This window comes from Dermacentor albipictus, chromosome 7, assembly GCF_038994185.2.
Source record: "Dermacentor albipictus isolate Rhodes 1998 colony chromosome 7, USDA_Dalb.pri_finalv2, whole genome shotgun sequence".
Lineage (NCBI taxonomy): Eukaryota > Metazoa > Arthropoda > Arachnida > Ixodida > Ixodidae > Dermacentor > Dermacentor albipictus.
This window is the reverse complement of record NC_091827.1, coordinates 114,590,539-114,606,444: the sequence shown is the minus strand read 5'-3', so window position 1 is coordinate 114,606,444 and position 15,906 is coordinate 114,590,539.

Below are 15,906 nucleotides of genomic sequence, written 5' to 3'. Positions count from 1 at the left end.
TTATAGTCGAAAAGGTCTGCTGCTGCCTTTTGCGACTGTGAACGTCAAACAGGGCTCCACAGCTATTTTTGTCTGTAACCCCTTCCCATTCCCTGTGATGCTGCTTCAAGGCGAATGTCTTGGCCACGTGGAAGGGATCGACGCCGTGCAAATTACGGATGTTCCCGAAGACACGTCCTGCGCCAGTTACAACACGCTCGGTTCTCTCTCTACGTCGGACCCTTTGCCCACAGGCGTGTTCGATTCATCTATTGCCGATGGCCTCACCCCACCTCAGCGTTCACAGCTTCTGCGCATCTTAGAAGAATTTCGTTCTTCTTTTGATGTCTGGCACCCTTCCCTTGGCCGGGCGTCTGCTGTCACGCACCATATTGACACTGGCTCCCAACCGCCATTGCGGCAACGACCATATCGCGTCTCTGCCACAGAACGTCGTGTGATTAATGAGCAAGTGCACGATATGCTTCGCCGCGAAGTGATCCGACCCTCGAACAGTCCATGGGCATCTCCTGTCGTCCTTGTTACGAAAAAAGACGGCTCGGTGCGGTTCTGTGTAGACTATCGGCGCCTGAACAAGATCACTCGCAAAGATGTATACCCGCTGCCGCGAATCGATGACGCCATCGATAGCCTACACGGAGCAGAATTCTTTTCATCTCTAGATTTACGCTCCGGCTATTGGCAAGTACCCATGGCTGACGTCGATAGGCCGAAGACGGCCTTTGTCACACCCGACGGCTTATACGAATTTAACGTCATGCCGTTTGGACTTTGTAATGCGCCAGCAACCTTTTAACGCATGATGGACACAGTTCTCCGCGGTTTGAAGTGGCACACGTGCTTATGTTATCTCGATGACGTTGTTGTTTTTGCCTCTGACTTCACTACGCACCTTCAACGCCTACGGCGTGTTTTGACGTGCTTAGCAAACGCTGGCCTCCAACTGAACCTAAAGAAGTGCCGATTTGCAGCGCGGCAGCTCACGATACTAGGTTACGTCGTCTCGAAGGATGGAATCCTCCCCGATCCAGACAAACTTCGTGCCGTAGCTGAATTTCCTAAACCGACGTCCGTCAAAGAACTGCGCAGTTTTGTAGGTTTGTGTTCCTACTTCAGGCGCTTCATTCGCAATTTCGCCGCCGTCATATCGCCCCTGACGAAGCTCCTTGGCAGCAACGGACCTCTCCATTCGTGGTCGTCCGAGTGCAACGAGGCGTTCACTAAGCTCCGTCGTTTGCTGACGTCTCCTCCCATTTTGCGCCACTACGACCCAACGGCACCTATTGAGGTACACACAGATGCCAGCGGTGTTGGCCTCGGCGCTGTCCTAGCGCAGCGCAAAGAAGGGTTTCCTGAATATGTTGTGGCATATGCAAGCCGTATGCTTACTAAAGCCGAGACCAATTACACAGTCACGGAAAAAGAATGCCTGGCGATCATCTGGGCGCTTACCAAGTTTCGGCCCTATTTGTATGGTCTACGATTTGATGTCGTCACGGACCACCATGCACTATGCTGGCTGTCGTCTTTGAAGGATCCCTCAGGCCGTCTCGCCCGCTGGGCGCTTCGCTTACAGGATTACGATATCCGTGTACTGTACCGGAACGGACGCCAGCACGCTGATGCTGACGCCCTCTCACGTTCTCCCTTGCCAGTCGACAATCCCTGCTGCGCAATATCCCAGCTTGACGTTTCTTCCGTCGACATTGGGACCATCGCTTCTGAGCAGCGCAAGGACCCCTGGATTGCCTCCATCATAGACTGCCTTGCTGATCCGTCATCGCAGCCAACCACTCGTGCATTGCGCCGTCAAGCTCGCCATTTCGCCATTCGAGACGACCTGCTTCACCGACGCAATTACACCTCTGACGGCCGCCAGTGGTTATTAGTTGTACCACGAAGCCTGCGTTCTGAAATCTGCGCATCGTTCCACTCTGATCCACAGTGTGCTCACTCGGGACTTTTCAAAACTTACCAGCGCCTCCGCCGACGCTACTACTGGCGGGGAATGTACAACTACATTCAAAAGTTCGTTCGCTCATGCCCCGACTGCCAGCGCCGAAAATCTTCACCCCACCACTCGCCAGCTGGTCTGCAGCCTCTACCCTGCCCTATCCGGCCATTCGGGCGCGTTGGCATCGATTTGTATGGGCCACTTCCCCTGACGTCGTCTGGTAACCGCTGGGCCATTGTGGCAGTAGATCACCTGACACGATAGGCCGAAACCGCCGCTCTCCCAGCAGCTACAGCGCGCGATGTTGCATCATTCCTGCTCCGCCGATTCATTCTGCGGCATGGTCCACCTCAAGAACTGCTCAGCGATCGCGGACGCGTCTTCCTGTCGGAAGTCGTTGAAGCGATTCTCAAAGAGTTCCACGTTGTTCATCGTACGACTACGGCGTACCACCCTCAAACGAACGGCCTCACAGAACGCTTCAACCGTACGCTCGGCGACATGCTTTCAATGTACGTTGCCTCCGACCACACGAACTGGGACGCCGTTCTGCCATTCGTCACCTACGCGTATAATACCGCTACGCAGAGCACCACTGGATTTTCACCCTATTTCTTGCTGTATGGTCGACACCCTTCGCACACCATTGACACCATTCTGCCGTACCGGCCGGATGCATCCGAGTGCGTGCCTATTTCTGCCACGGTCAGACATGCAGAAGAGTGCCGCGACCTCGCACGGGCCTTTACTTCCGCTGATCAAGAGCGCCAGAGGAGCACTCGCGGTGACGCCACTGCCACGGTCACCTTCGATCCGGGAGCGCTCGTGTGGCTCTCCGTTCCTCTAACTGCCCCTGGCCTCTCATCAAAACTGGTCCCTAAGTATGCAGGCCCTTATCGTGTTCTCGAACGTGCATCTCCTGTGAACTATGTAATCGAACCAGTTGAGCCATCTTCCGACATGCGCCGCCGTGGACGCGACATTGTCCATGTCGACCGTTTAAAGCCTTACTACGACCCGCTCATCGTGACGAGCTGTTAGGTCGCCGGACGGCTCCCTTCTCGCTCCCGGGGGGCAGTTGTAGTGAAGAGATTGTAGAAGAGACGCTAGTGGGTTCAGCGCTACTGGCGCTAAGCGCTAGTGGGTCGAGCGCTCCTGCTCAGCAACGGCTCTCGTGCTTGGAAGCTGTGACTGCCCTGCCCGTCGGCGTTGCGCTGCTCCGAGCTCTCCCTAATAAACACCTTTAGATTACAAACATTATTTGAAAATATTTTCGTCAAAGGTAAAACAAGCAAGGACGACACCCAATAAACGTGGCACTATCAAAAACAACAAAAATGCAGTTCTTTATAAGCACGCTAAATATCACAAGAACAAACAAGAGACGAACAACGAAGATTTGCATATCTTGATTTACACTGCTCAGCGTTTCATTGGCAACATGGAGGCTGGGAGGCGACACAACGAACCTATTGGAACTATTCATGTATAGCGCAAACAGTCCTCTTTTAAAATGACAGCTTTCGCGCCTTCGCTTTCGCGAAATCAGATATAGTCTGTTGGAAGCATAGATCGCGGAGGAGGTCACTTTCAATGGACATGATAGCAAGCGAGTTCACCTTGTCGTCAAGAAGGCTCGAACGAAGGCGATTTTTTATCAGCGACAACTTGGAAAACGATCGTTTCGTCTGCACAGTTTGCCACGGGTATGCTTAAGTACATTCGCAAAGCAATAGAAAGGTTCGTAAACACATCAATAAGCTTTCTTTCGTGCAGCAACTTCATTATTCCCAGGGGACTCGTGTCCTGGCACACAGAGTTGTGCAGAAAGTTCGCAAACTGAACGATTTCAGCGGAAAATGCTGGCTCCAAATCATTTTTGTAGGTTTTCACCAATTTCTCAGCCTGCTGTGCCAGAGAGGCCTCGCTCCCAACTTCTGTCAGCAATTTTAAGAATCCGAACGTTTCGCAGAGTACAGTGTAGGCAGCCTTTCGCACTTGCAAAGCAAAGCCTAGACTGTCAAGTACAACATTGTAGGTCTCTACAATAAACTTTTTCCTGTCTTGTAGCCCACCATCGCTTTTTCCGTCCGGGTACTTACTCAAAACGATGCGTTTGCTTTCATCCTGGTAACATTGACTGGCACTTAGCGTGCGTGCTCTCTCTTCGAAGGTATCAAAGAGAGGCCGCAAAGAATTAACAATGCCTTCTAGAGAGCTCAGGAGGTCTACAGCAGCTGAAATGTCTAGGCCTGCTTTCTGAAGTGCTACGCTCGTTTTGTCAAAGCGCTCCAAGATTTCACTCCAGAAAATCGCCATGAATGCAGTTTCTAGTTTTGTCATTTTCTTGAAGAGAGAGTGCGCTTCGTTCCTAGTGTCACCGTTTTCTTCCTCGTTCTCTGATATAGCTTCAAGTCAACACAAGACTGCATTGAAATTTTTCAGAATGGCATTACATGATTAAGCGTGTCTTGACCACCCGGTCTCAGAGAGACTTTTCAAAACAAGCTGCTGGCCAGTTCCGCCCATGCTGTCCAAAAGATACTTCCATCGCTTAGGTGAGGCAGCAAAGAACACATACACTCTCTGAACTACAGGGAAAAATTTGACTGCCTCAAGGCAACTGTCAACGATATACGCGCCAACTTAGTTCAGTGAATGACCAGCACACGGGACGTAGACTGTCAATTCGTTCAGGTGTTTGATTTGAGCTTGCAGTCCTTTGTATTTTCCTGACATATTACTCGCATTATCATAAGCTTGGCCCCTACAATCATCAATTGAGATGCCATTGGTCGTCAAGGACATCACGGTACCGAAAAGATACAAGCCGGTGTACGACTCAATTGCAACAAATCCAAGAAAGCGTTCGTACACTTTCCCATTTAAATAGTATCGTAAAACAACTGACAGCTGATCAACGTAAGGTCCGGAGTCGAATCAACAATTAAAGATAAGTATTTTGCGCGTTTCACTTCGTCAACAAGACGTTCCTTGTCAGCCTTTTCCATATGCTCGATAAATTCATCACAAATGGTTTTTGACAGATACGATGGGTGACCTTTTCCTTTGTTCCCGTAGCGTTTGATGCGCTCATCTAGAAAGGGATCAAACTTGGCAATGGCCTCAAGTACTCCCATATAATTGCCATTTCTCGGTGAACCAAAAATCTCCTCATTGCCCCTAAACGCTAAGTTGCGCTCATCTAGAAGCTTAACTACGACTACGCGCTTCAACACCTCTGTCCAGCAAGCGGTCTCAGTGGCAAGATGTTTAACCAGCTCCTAATTGTGCTGCTCGAGTTAGAGCGGACGAGCCATGCTGCCACGTAGTTCCGGTGCTCGACGCTATTTTCATGTGCGCAAACCTTTTCTTCTGCTCTTTTCCAATCAGAAAAGCCGTGCGTGGTGAAAGCCCTGGGATTGCTTGAAATCGAAAATAGTTTGCACATGAAACAGTAAACGGAACCTTTGGACTCCAAGTACATTAACCGGTGTCGTTCGTACGCCTCCCCATTTACAGCCTTTCGCACGAAAAGATGAGGTGACATATAGCGTTTCTGAGCTTTGTATTGCTTTTCGGAAGACGGAAAATTTTCTGCCCGATTTTGAAAATGCAATGGCCCTTTCTCAAGGCATACACTCCGAAATCTGTCAGTAATACGTCCGGCCACTTGGCAGGGTCACTTCGGAGAATCTCGCAACGTACTTCCTGCTGCGGGGGTGTCTGTACTTCTCTGTTGCCGCAACGAGAAGCCGTCTCATTCGTCCTCTCGAGGCACACTTTGTGGGTTGGAACATGATTATTTGAAGCCAAACTAACAGGAAACAAGTGATTCGGTTTGTGGAGTGTTGTTTCCTGGCGCTCGTCAGTAGAAGGAGGCTCATCGGGGAGGTTTGGCACCTGTTGATCAGCAGTAGTAGAAATCGGGCGTGGCGGGCCGGACATCTGGAGCTCTATGGCCGGGGCCCGGCCGAGTAGCGTAGACGTTGCTGACACAGGAACAGGACAGGGCTCGGTTAGCGTCTGTTGCTCAGAAATATGGACGACCGAGGCTGGCACCGTATTCACAGGATCCAGACAACCAAGATGAGTCAAACCTTGCTTCCTGCCAGGAAACCGTGGTGACTGAGTTGGCAAGTACTCCACAGAAGCACAGTGGGTACTATTGGGAGTTTGACACCGACTCTGGGTAGAGCGATTATACTGCTCCGCGGAAGCTGCGTTCAGTAGGTACTTTGTCATCTTTGGTTGCTTCTTTTCACGCTCTTCTTTCTAACTTCGCCTTTCGTTTAGACGCACCACTTTGATGCTTCCGACCGAACATTTTGGCATGAATGGATGCTAATTGTTCACCGGGCCCTTCGTCAGTCCGACGCGACCGCAGGTGTCCAACGGTGGCCGTCGCGATGACTGGCGCACGCTGCCTGAATGGTCCGTGGCTGGCCGAGAGTGGTGCGTCTCCCGGGAGCTCCTCAGCGGGAGGGCTTATGCAAGCTTAACCGGCGGCTAGGAGCTGAATAGCAGCCCGCGATCAACTTATTTTTATAGACGCGCACCGCGTCTGTCACTAGCGCCAAAGCAGGCGTTCACATACGCATAGAGTTCCTTGTACAAATTCCCTCCTCCTCCGTACAAACTCACTCCTTCTCCCGTTCCGGTCTTGTCTTCCTATTGGCTAGGAAGTTCTGGGAGGTTCTCGATTTTTTCTTTCGCCCCGTCGACGCCGAGCGCGAGAACAAAGGGGAGAGGGCGACTCTTAGCGCAGGCGAAATTACGCGCCCTCCGTCACCTCTGAGTCATCTTTTTCTACTTCTTTCTGGAAAGTTCGGCGGCCAGTCTGACCTACTTTTTCCATCGAGTGCGCGCGAGGGTGCGCAGCCACTAGGCAGGAATGGGCCCTGGAGACCGGCCTTTGTGTCCAGCTCTCCAGCTTCTCCCTTCACTCTTCCACAACCTTAGCCTGAACAGTGAATATTCCATGCCCCCCGGCACGCGGACAAAAGCAAGTGTGACGTCTTCTTTCCTTTCCTGCCTAGATTCTGCCATCAGACTCATCGTCATCTGCTATCGGACTCATCCTCCCCCACCCAAATTACCATCACGGTAAAGAAAAGTCGAATGGAAAGCACTGTTGGGTACTGCAGCACATCCTTTCTATGAGGACAGCGGCGGAACTATTTGAGAGGTGGAGGGTGGCGTGGTGGTGACGAGGGGCAAGGGAGATTTAGGTCCTCGTCCCACATTACATGTTTTGGTGTTTCCCCATTGTCCCTCCTCTCCAGACAGCACTGGACAGACGGACTGACAGGAAACCACGAAAACTCTTCCATGCAAACGCACCTCGCTTCGTAAGAAAGAGGGCCTCGCCGGGGTGGCGGGGGATACCTGTTTTTGCAGCTCGACAAGCTCTTCCCAAATGATCAGGCTAAACGCATGCTGTTACATTCGGCGGGGGGCCCCGTCTGCTCGTTCTGGTTTTCTCGCTTCATACATGTCGCTCGAAGTTGCGTTGCCCATGGTTCTATATACTAAGCAGGTTAAGATTAATGGGCCCCCTTCTCCTACTGTTCGAGTTGAGGCCCTGGGCTGCAGCCCCCTTAGCCCTCCCCCCTTAATCCAGCGCTGGCGACAGCAGTTCGTAAAGTTATGTTACGTAGGATGTAAAATGCCTAGTTTCGTGACCCACGTTGAGGCAGAAAGGCAGCTATTACGGCTGAATCGTAGGAAGCGTCATAGCTCGTCGCTTTGTGCTCACCCACGCTGTCGGCTTTCGACCGCTGCGCACTCCGTTTTTGCGCGACGAGGCACGGCGTGTAGAATTTTCCAGCCCTTTCATAGCCCTGTGTTTACGGCTACTGTAATATTCACGCCATGAGAAGCCATTTACTGGTTGAACTCGTTGAGATGGGCGGCTGCGCTAGGGATCTGTCTACCAGATCGCTTAGATACATCGATTATGTGGCAATAGAGAAAGGAAAGACTTTGGCTGTGACATTAGAGAGCTTTAGAATAGGGGCCCCAATAGTTAGGGGCCCCAGAGAGCTTTGCCGGTGTTAGCGTTGGGGCACGCAAGAATGAAGAGTTTAGAATAGAGGTTCGCGTTTGCGAATAGCGTCTTGCGCTGACAGCGATACCGCGCCAAAGAAAAGCTATTAGAAATAATTAAATAAAATATCTCTTTATGATAGGAATAGTGCTTTTGACTTGCGTGTATTCGCGTTTCATTACAATTTAGATGTTATTCTGTGAGTTGCCCTTAGTTTTGAGCAAACCAACTTTACGTGCCTTCGCCCATAGAGTTTCCTACAAGAATTTTGTAGGAAACTCTATGCCTTCACCAGCCAAGCTTAGCCGTGTTAAGCCTACCAGCCATAAAATCCACAATCGAATTCGGAATCAGCGGCGTCTAATGAATCGATCTTCATAACGCACGCTAGTTGAGAGAAAGCGATAACCGCAGCCACTTCTCCTAGCTTGCGAACTTCACGCGTTACTCCGAATCGAACCCAGTTTGGTGCTAAGTTAGAGACGTCGCTTCGATGGGTGCCGCCATGTTTGCTGGCGCAAAGCTTTTGGGGCCGCTATTTGGGCTCCCGCTAAATCGGTGAAATAGCGTTCCCAACGCAAAACCCTTAAGTTTGCGTCTCGCGCATGCGCAGTGGCTTCGACGCTATTTCTTTTGGGCCCCTATTTTAAATCTATCTATTAACTATGGAAATGCTGCGTGAACAATCAAGTAATGAAACACGACGCATAATTATGCAGTGACCTATGAAAATCCGTCTATTACTTCAGGTTGAAAAGCAACGTGTGAAAAGTACGTAGATAAATGCGCTCCACATTTTAGATTGCTAGACATGCATGCTATTGTCTGGCGCTCATTCACTGGCTGTATTTTTGTATATTTGATCCATTGAAACAGCGCTCATATGCTTTCATTCAATATTAGACGCAGCGAAAGTGTACACATTACTATTTTGTTTTGCGACAAAGACATTCATCCGTAGGGTGAACAATTTCTGTCCCAACGCGAGAATATCTGTTCTTGCACAGCCAATGAAAGGCTGCCTTCTTTCAACAGCTGCTCCTGCGGTCACCGCTGTGGCTACATGACTACAGAAGGAAAGATGATCTGTTGCACAGACAACAAAGGTGGCGAACACACCCGTCTCACAAATGCACCACTAAGCACCTGCTTTTTGAAATCTATTGCCTCCACAGGAGCCCCTTGAGCGGGATGCCAAGGCTTAGACCAGCCCGGCTGTGCTGAAAAAAAAAAATTATGGGGTTTTACGTGCCAAAACCACTTTCTGATTATGAGGCACGCCGTAGTGGGGGACTCCGGAAATTTCGACCACCTGGGGATCTTTGACGTGCACCTAAATCTAAGCACACGGGTATTTTCGCCCCCATCGAAATGCGGCCACCGTGGCCGGGATTCGATCCCGCGACCTCGTGCTCAGCAGCCCAACACCATAGCCACTGAGCAACCACGGCGGGTTGGCTGTGCTGAAAAGCACAGTCGGGCCGCTTGAATAATCATCGGTGACAAGTGGGCCGAGCAAATGACGCAATTTTTTGAAGTCTTTATGCTGGACGTGATGGCTGACAGGCACGTATCCAAAGTTTACGCACCTTTTCGTCTTTGGGAAACGTGTGCGACGGCATGTCCCGACCGACGATGTTGTTATAACAGCCTTGGGCGCAGTAATGTCTGGGTATTTCCTACCGCCGCGACGAATGAGTCAATACTGATCCACGACCGTGGGTACATGCGTGTAGGACGGACCACGTGCAAACATCGCCGACGGCGATAAACAAACGCTACAAGGGACCCACACTCCGGAAAGAGTGCGACGGCTGTGGCTGACCTTCGCCGCACGCGCGCGGGCGTGTCATGACGTCCAATTTCAGCTTCTGTCGGTGGCCGCTTGGAGACAAGGCGCAACAGAAAATCGCAAAAGAAAAAAGGATGTTTATCGTTCTATGTTTTCAACGCTTGTATTCGTCATTTTCAACAGTTAAACCTTTGTTTTGACGCAAAGAACCACCCACCAACTTTTTTCGACTTAGGCTGTTCTGCCTGCGCTAACGAACTTTGAGCCGTTGCATAGCTCAACTTTGGACTTCCTTTTTTTGGACTTTGTAGTTTTGTTACTGTTTAATAAGTGTCCTTTTGTTTTTTTGCTCTCCTGATATGTTTGTAGCATTGGGACGATGCTTTTGGAGAGGAGGGCAAAGACACGTCTACTTGTATCTTTTTTCCGGGAGACCGTTTTTCACCGTCACACAAATGTTATCGCTCAGCGCGGCACGCACCTGCATGTATGGGAAGTTTCTCGAATGTTATCGATTGTTCTTTCTGCTGTCTGATGTCTCCCAAGATCGTGTAATCTGATTGCATGTGCGACGCGAATTGTGTAGAACTTTCTGGAAGACACGTACCTGGGCACCGGCGATTACTCTGGAACCTTCGATGGCTCGTGTATTGGCGGCGAGGAGTTACGGAGTCGCCATCTATCGGAAGCGCCTCGCTGGCGTAGTACGAGGGATCACGCGGCGCGCTCCACATAGGCTTTGCTGTCAGCGCTCACTGAACACCACGCGGGAGCTCTTCCGGACATTTCTGTAACTACTTCCGAAATGAGAGAATGATGCTGTCTAAATAATAATCTTGGGCAAACTGAATGCACAGAATCGTATACCGACGCAATCTCTTTGCCGAATACGTACAGTGAACGCCACTGCGCGCGGTCGCCGCAATGGAGCCTCCCGAACCGGTTTCTTGCGTGAAAGGTAGGTAAACGCTGAGAGCAAACTATATGAAATATGTTCTTATAGTGTTTGTATAACTAAATAGAGCGTAATAGAATGAAGCCTCAATGCAGCGATCGCACAGATTCGCAGTGACCGACTGCGCGTCTGCACGCTTGTCCGCTCATTGTGTCGCTTTCGCCGCGTGAGCGTTTTCGCACCGTGCCATGAGCTTTAGGCCGCAGAATATGAGCATTTGACAGTATGCAAGCAACCATTGTTGCGTGGGCGCTATCAGAGCTGTTCAAAAATAATTTCATTGTAGAGACTTCGACGCCTACGGGGACTGTGGTGTGCCGTCGCGACGACTCAATCGTTTTTTTTCCTCCTAAATTCTTGGACGTTTCAAAACGATTTCTCGAGTTGCGTTTACTGTATGTTTATGGGTGTTCTCAGCGTGCGATTTCCCGCTGCTTCTTTTTTTGCAATCCAGTACATTATTTCATAACACAAACATTACCATATGCCATGCTTTTTTAAAATCTGCTTCTTACCGCTCCCTTTCCACTCCGGTGAACTTGCCAGTATCTATAGCATCGACAAGTTCATACACCAAACCGTCGTGTCATTAATCGGGCGAGCGTCTCAGTGCGCGTTTTCCGAACATCGCAGACCCGGCACCGTAGCAGAAATCTTCCTCGCGTCTGTGCTTGCTGCATATCCAACTTGTAGCCGATGACTGTTTGTCGGTTTTGTTTTGCGAGCCAAGCTTCACGCAGCTTCTTGTCCTACGGCTACGTGTGAATAAGGCTGACACCGGGCTCCGTTGCGTACGTCCGGCACTGCGGCACTGAGCAATAGCCTACAATGTTGCGCACCTTCAAAGGCAGCCACTACCTATTGTAGTGCTTTCTATCGTTTTAAAGTAGACACTAGAAGCGGGAAAATCTCGCCAAGAAATGAGGACCACAGCGTACGACGGAATTTAAACTCTCGTTTTCAGCTCGCTTCGGCGCTCCCGAAGCAGCCGACGCGGCCGCTATGTTCACGTGATCCCTCATAGCACGTCACACCGACGGTGGCGCCAGCTTTTCCAGTGGTGGAGCTCGAGGCCAATAAAGGCTGACGCGCTTGACCCGCTGATAAGATTTTCTATGATGGCCGACTGTGTTCGCCGCTTTCGTTGAGCTTCGAGTGTAGCCTGTTTTTCTGGGCACAGGGTCACCCAAAAAAGGTAGTTTCACCATTCAGTTTCCTGGCTGTGTCCTCGACCGTCACTGCCACGTGACAATATGAAGGTATGAACATGTCTAGTTTACACTTTATATTATTCAGACACACTATGCGAGCATATTTTCTGTGCATTTGTAATGTCATTATCATGCATTAGCTTAGTAGGGGAGTAGTTCCTCTTATATTTCCCACGAATAAATCTCGCAGCTTTTGTAACATCCCTTAGCTTCTGTATATATTTAGTTTGGGTATCCCAAATTGCAGAGGCATATTCTATTTTAAACATGATGCAAGTATTACAAACCAATAATGTCAGCTTTGTTGCAGCTTTTTCCCAATTGTCTCCATAAAAACACAACTTCTTAAAGACTGATGCACCAATGTCAGAAACATAAGCTGACAAGGAAACTTTAGAATTGAGCGTAGCACCTAAATATTTGTGCTCAGTTACCTGTACTATTTGTTGATTGTAATATGTACTGACATAGATACTAAGCTGTACTATGCATGTGATTCTTAGTAAGACTGTCTTTTGAATGTTAATTTCCATGTCTCATGTTTGACACCACTGCACAACTTTCAACTGGTCCTGAAAAAACAGCATGGCGACTTTCACACACTATTTCCTTATACTGTATAATGCAGTCATCTGCAAAAAGATATGTACACACAGGATTAAACACTAATTAAGTCATTTACATGCACTAAAAATAGCAGAGGACCCAGCACACTGCCCTGTGGCACGCCAGAAGAAACAGGAAGAATATTGGAAGCCTGATCATCCACCACAGCAAACGAACTTTGATTTTGAAGATATGCTTCCACCCTCTTCACTAAATCATCATTTATTGTCCCTTAAGGACCCCATTCAGGGTATTACATAAGGGGGGGGGGCAAAAGTATCAAGAAACACTATGGTCATTATTAAGTAACGAGGAAGACCAATAAATTCGTTTATGCATTACGTCTTCATGCGATACTTTGTAGAATGCTTGGCTAAATTCACGCTGAATTCTTTTGTGATCTTTTTGAACACATGGCTTTATTCCCAAGCGATAAAACACTACTTATAGGCGACTTTAACCTACCAGATATTGATTGGGAGAACGAGTTTCTCTGCACCGGGATAAATTCACACTTAGGTTACTTGCATGACATCATTCTGTCTCACAATCTACAACAGGTTGCGAGACAGCCAACGCGCACCTATGGTACGTCAGCAACCATACTTGACCTCGTATCTGTAAGTCATTCATTACAAAACTTTTTTGTTTCGGTTGAGCTTGGAATTCTTGATCATAGTCTGGTATATTTCTCTTGTTCTTTGGATGTACTTAACACCAAAAAAATTAAAACAGCCACTGTTAAAAATTTTTCTCGTGCCAGAGATAAAAGTGTCTTGGATTATATTGAAGAATGCCTTGATAACGTTCACACTAACAATGCTACTGTGCTTTGGGATAAATTTAAAGAAATTATCCCTCACTGTCTTAGCAACTTCATTCCTAATAAAACAAAAAAAACTTACAAGACTACTCCCTGGATAACGAGAAACATCTTGCACCTTAAAAGTTAAGCGCTTGAGACGACAATGTGCCTCACGTGTTTCAATTCACGAAATCCAAAATAACCTCAACCAAGAAGTACGGCAGGCTAAGCGCTGGTATTTTCACCATACATTGCCAAATTTTATTCAAACAGCACCCCAAAAATTTTGGGCTTTTCCAAGCGCAAAAACCAAACCAATTGACCAAATTGTTCACGAGGGCCATGTCATTGTCGAAAAACAACGTATCGCGGCACACTTCAATAAATTATTTTCAGAGTGTTTTTTCAAATTTCGATGGTGTTATAAACCTTAACCGCATGTCATGAAACTTGACCTCTGATATTGTTTCGCAACCTGGTGTTGTGTCGATGCTGCTGAGCCTCAAAACTAAATCATCTCCAGGACCAGACAACATACCGAACGCTTTTTTGCACAGATATGCTGAAGCGTTAGCCCCTTTTCTTATCTTCCGTTCCTCGTTATCTTCGGCTAATCTTCCTAGACTGGCTAACTGCACGTATCGTTCCCATACCGAAAAAAGGTGACAAAACCCTAGCAACTAGTTATCGTCCGATATCATCAACTTCATCATGTTGCAAGTTAATCGAACATATTATAGCTAATGAAATAACCAAATTCCTAAGTGACAACAACATACTGTACCCTCATCAGCATGGTTTCCGGAAGGGTTTCTCTACTGCAACACAATTAACCACAATTATTCACAACTTTGCAAGTGCTCTTGACAAGTCAAGCCAAATTGATGTAATATTTTTAGACTTTAAGAAGGAGTTTGACCTTGTTCCTCAAAATAAACTTATGGAAAAACGACAGTCAATAGACCTTCCTGCCTATATTATTAACTGGGTCGCGGCTTATTTTTCTAATCACAAATAGTTTGTTTCAATTGGTAATTACTCTTCTAACAAACTTTCAGTAACCTCTGGAGTACCTCAAGGTGGCGTGCTAGGACCGTTACTATTTCTAATATACATAAACAACACCACTAACGAAATTTCTCATCCTGTTCCAGTTAGACTATTTGCTGACGATTGTGTGTTCTTTAACGAGGTTACTTGCCACGAAGATCAATTAATGCTTAACCCTGACCTTCAAAACATTCTTTCCTGGTGCAGTCGGTGGGGCATGGAATTGAACTGAGAAGTGTTTACATGTCCGTAACAAAAAAAAAAAATGTCCTTTGTCTATAACCTCGACTCTGAACCGCTGACCAGTCAGCCAGTATAAATATCTTGGAATCACAATAACAAGTGACCTCAGCTGGAATAGCCACATTTCTAACATATGTAACTCGTCTTTCAGGAAGGTCTACTCAGGCACAAGCTAAAGCACGCTCCCTCTGGTACTAGATTACTGGCTTACACTTCACTCATCCAACCGAAACTAGAATATGCATGCATTGTGTGGGATCCCTATAAGAAAATTAACATTAATGCTTTAGAGATGGTCCAACGTAAAGCTGTCAGGTTTATTTTTTCTAAATATTGACTGAGTGACTCTCCTACTAGCCTAATGAATCAACATAATATCCAAACGCTACAACTACGCAGGAAAATACGACTGAAGTTGGAACAGATTGGAACAGAAGATTGGAACAGCCTGCCATTATCACAATTTATAAACACCGATTCTATTGAACGCATGTGTCTTTAATACTAAGGGTATTGCCATGTCGGCAAGCCTTGTTACCGTTTCCCTTTTCTCTTTTTTACATGTGGATTTTGTTTGATACTTTCCTGACCATCCTTGTTCTATTATATTCAGTATTTTGCAATGGTCGCTCGTTCAACTTCTGGTGTTTTCTTTTTCTTCCTCTTTCTTTTCCCTCTCTCCATAGTGGTTGCAAGTGCTCATATACGCGTGTGATACTGTTCTAATATTTGTCGGGTTGTCTTCCCTCAGTGTACCTTCTCTTAACTTATTAGTCGTCGCTTTCATTTGAGATCTCTTCTGATATTTTGATCTGACATTTACATATGTTGCATTGCTTTTGTATTTCTTTTTAATGTGTGCGTGTGTATGTATATATACACGTACATATGTAAATATTTATGCATTCTGCCCCTCCTGCTTGGGCCCTCATTTGGGCCTGCAGTATTGTATAAGTAAATAAAATAAATAACTAAATAAAACATGTATCTATTTGCTCCAAGCTATCCAATGTCACTAAAAAATCGTGCAGAGCAGTAAGTAGCAGAGTTGTAGATTTTCCCTTAGTGAAACAGTGTTGAAATAGGGAGAAAACATTTTTGCCAAACAAGAGAGAACTAATATAACCAATAATGATGTGCTTCATAAGATTCAAACAAGGAGAGGTAATTAACACAGGCCTCCAATTTTTAGTATTAGCTGATCGCCTTACCTGTACAAGGAACAAGGACTATAGAAACCA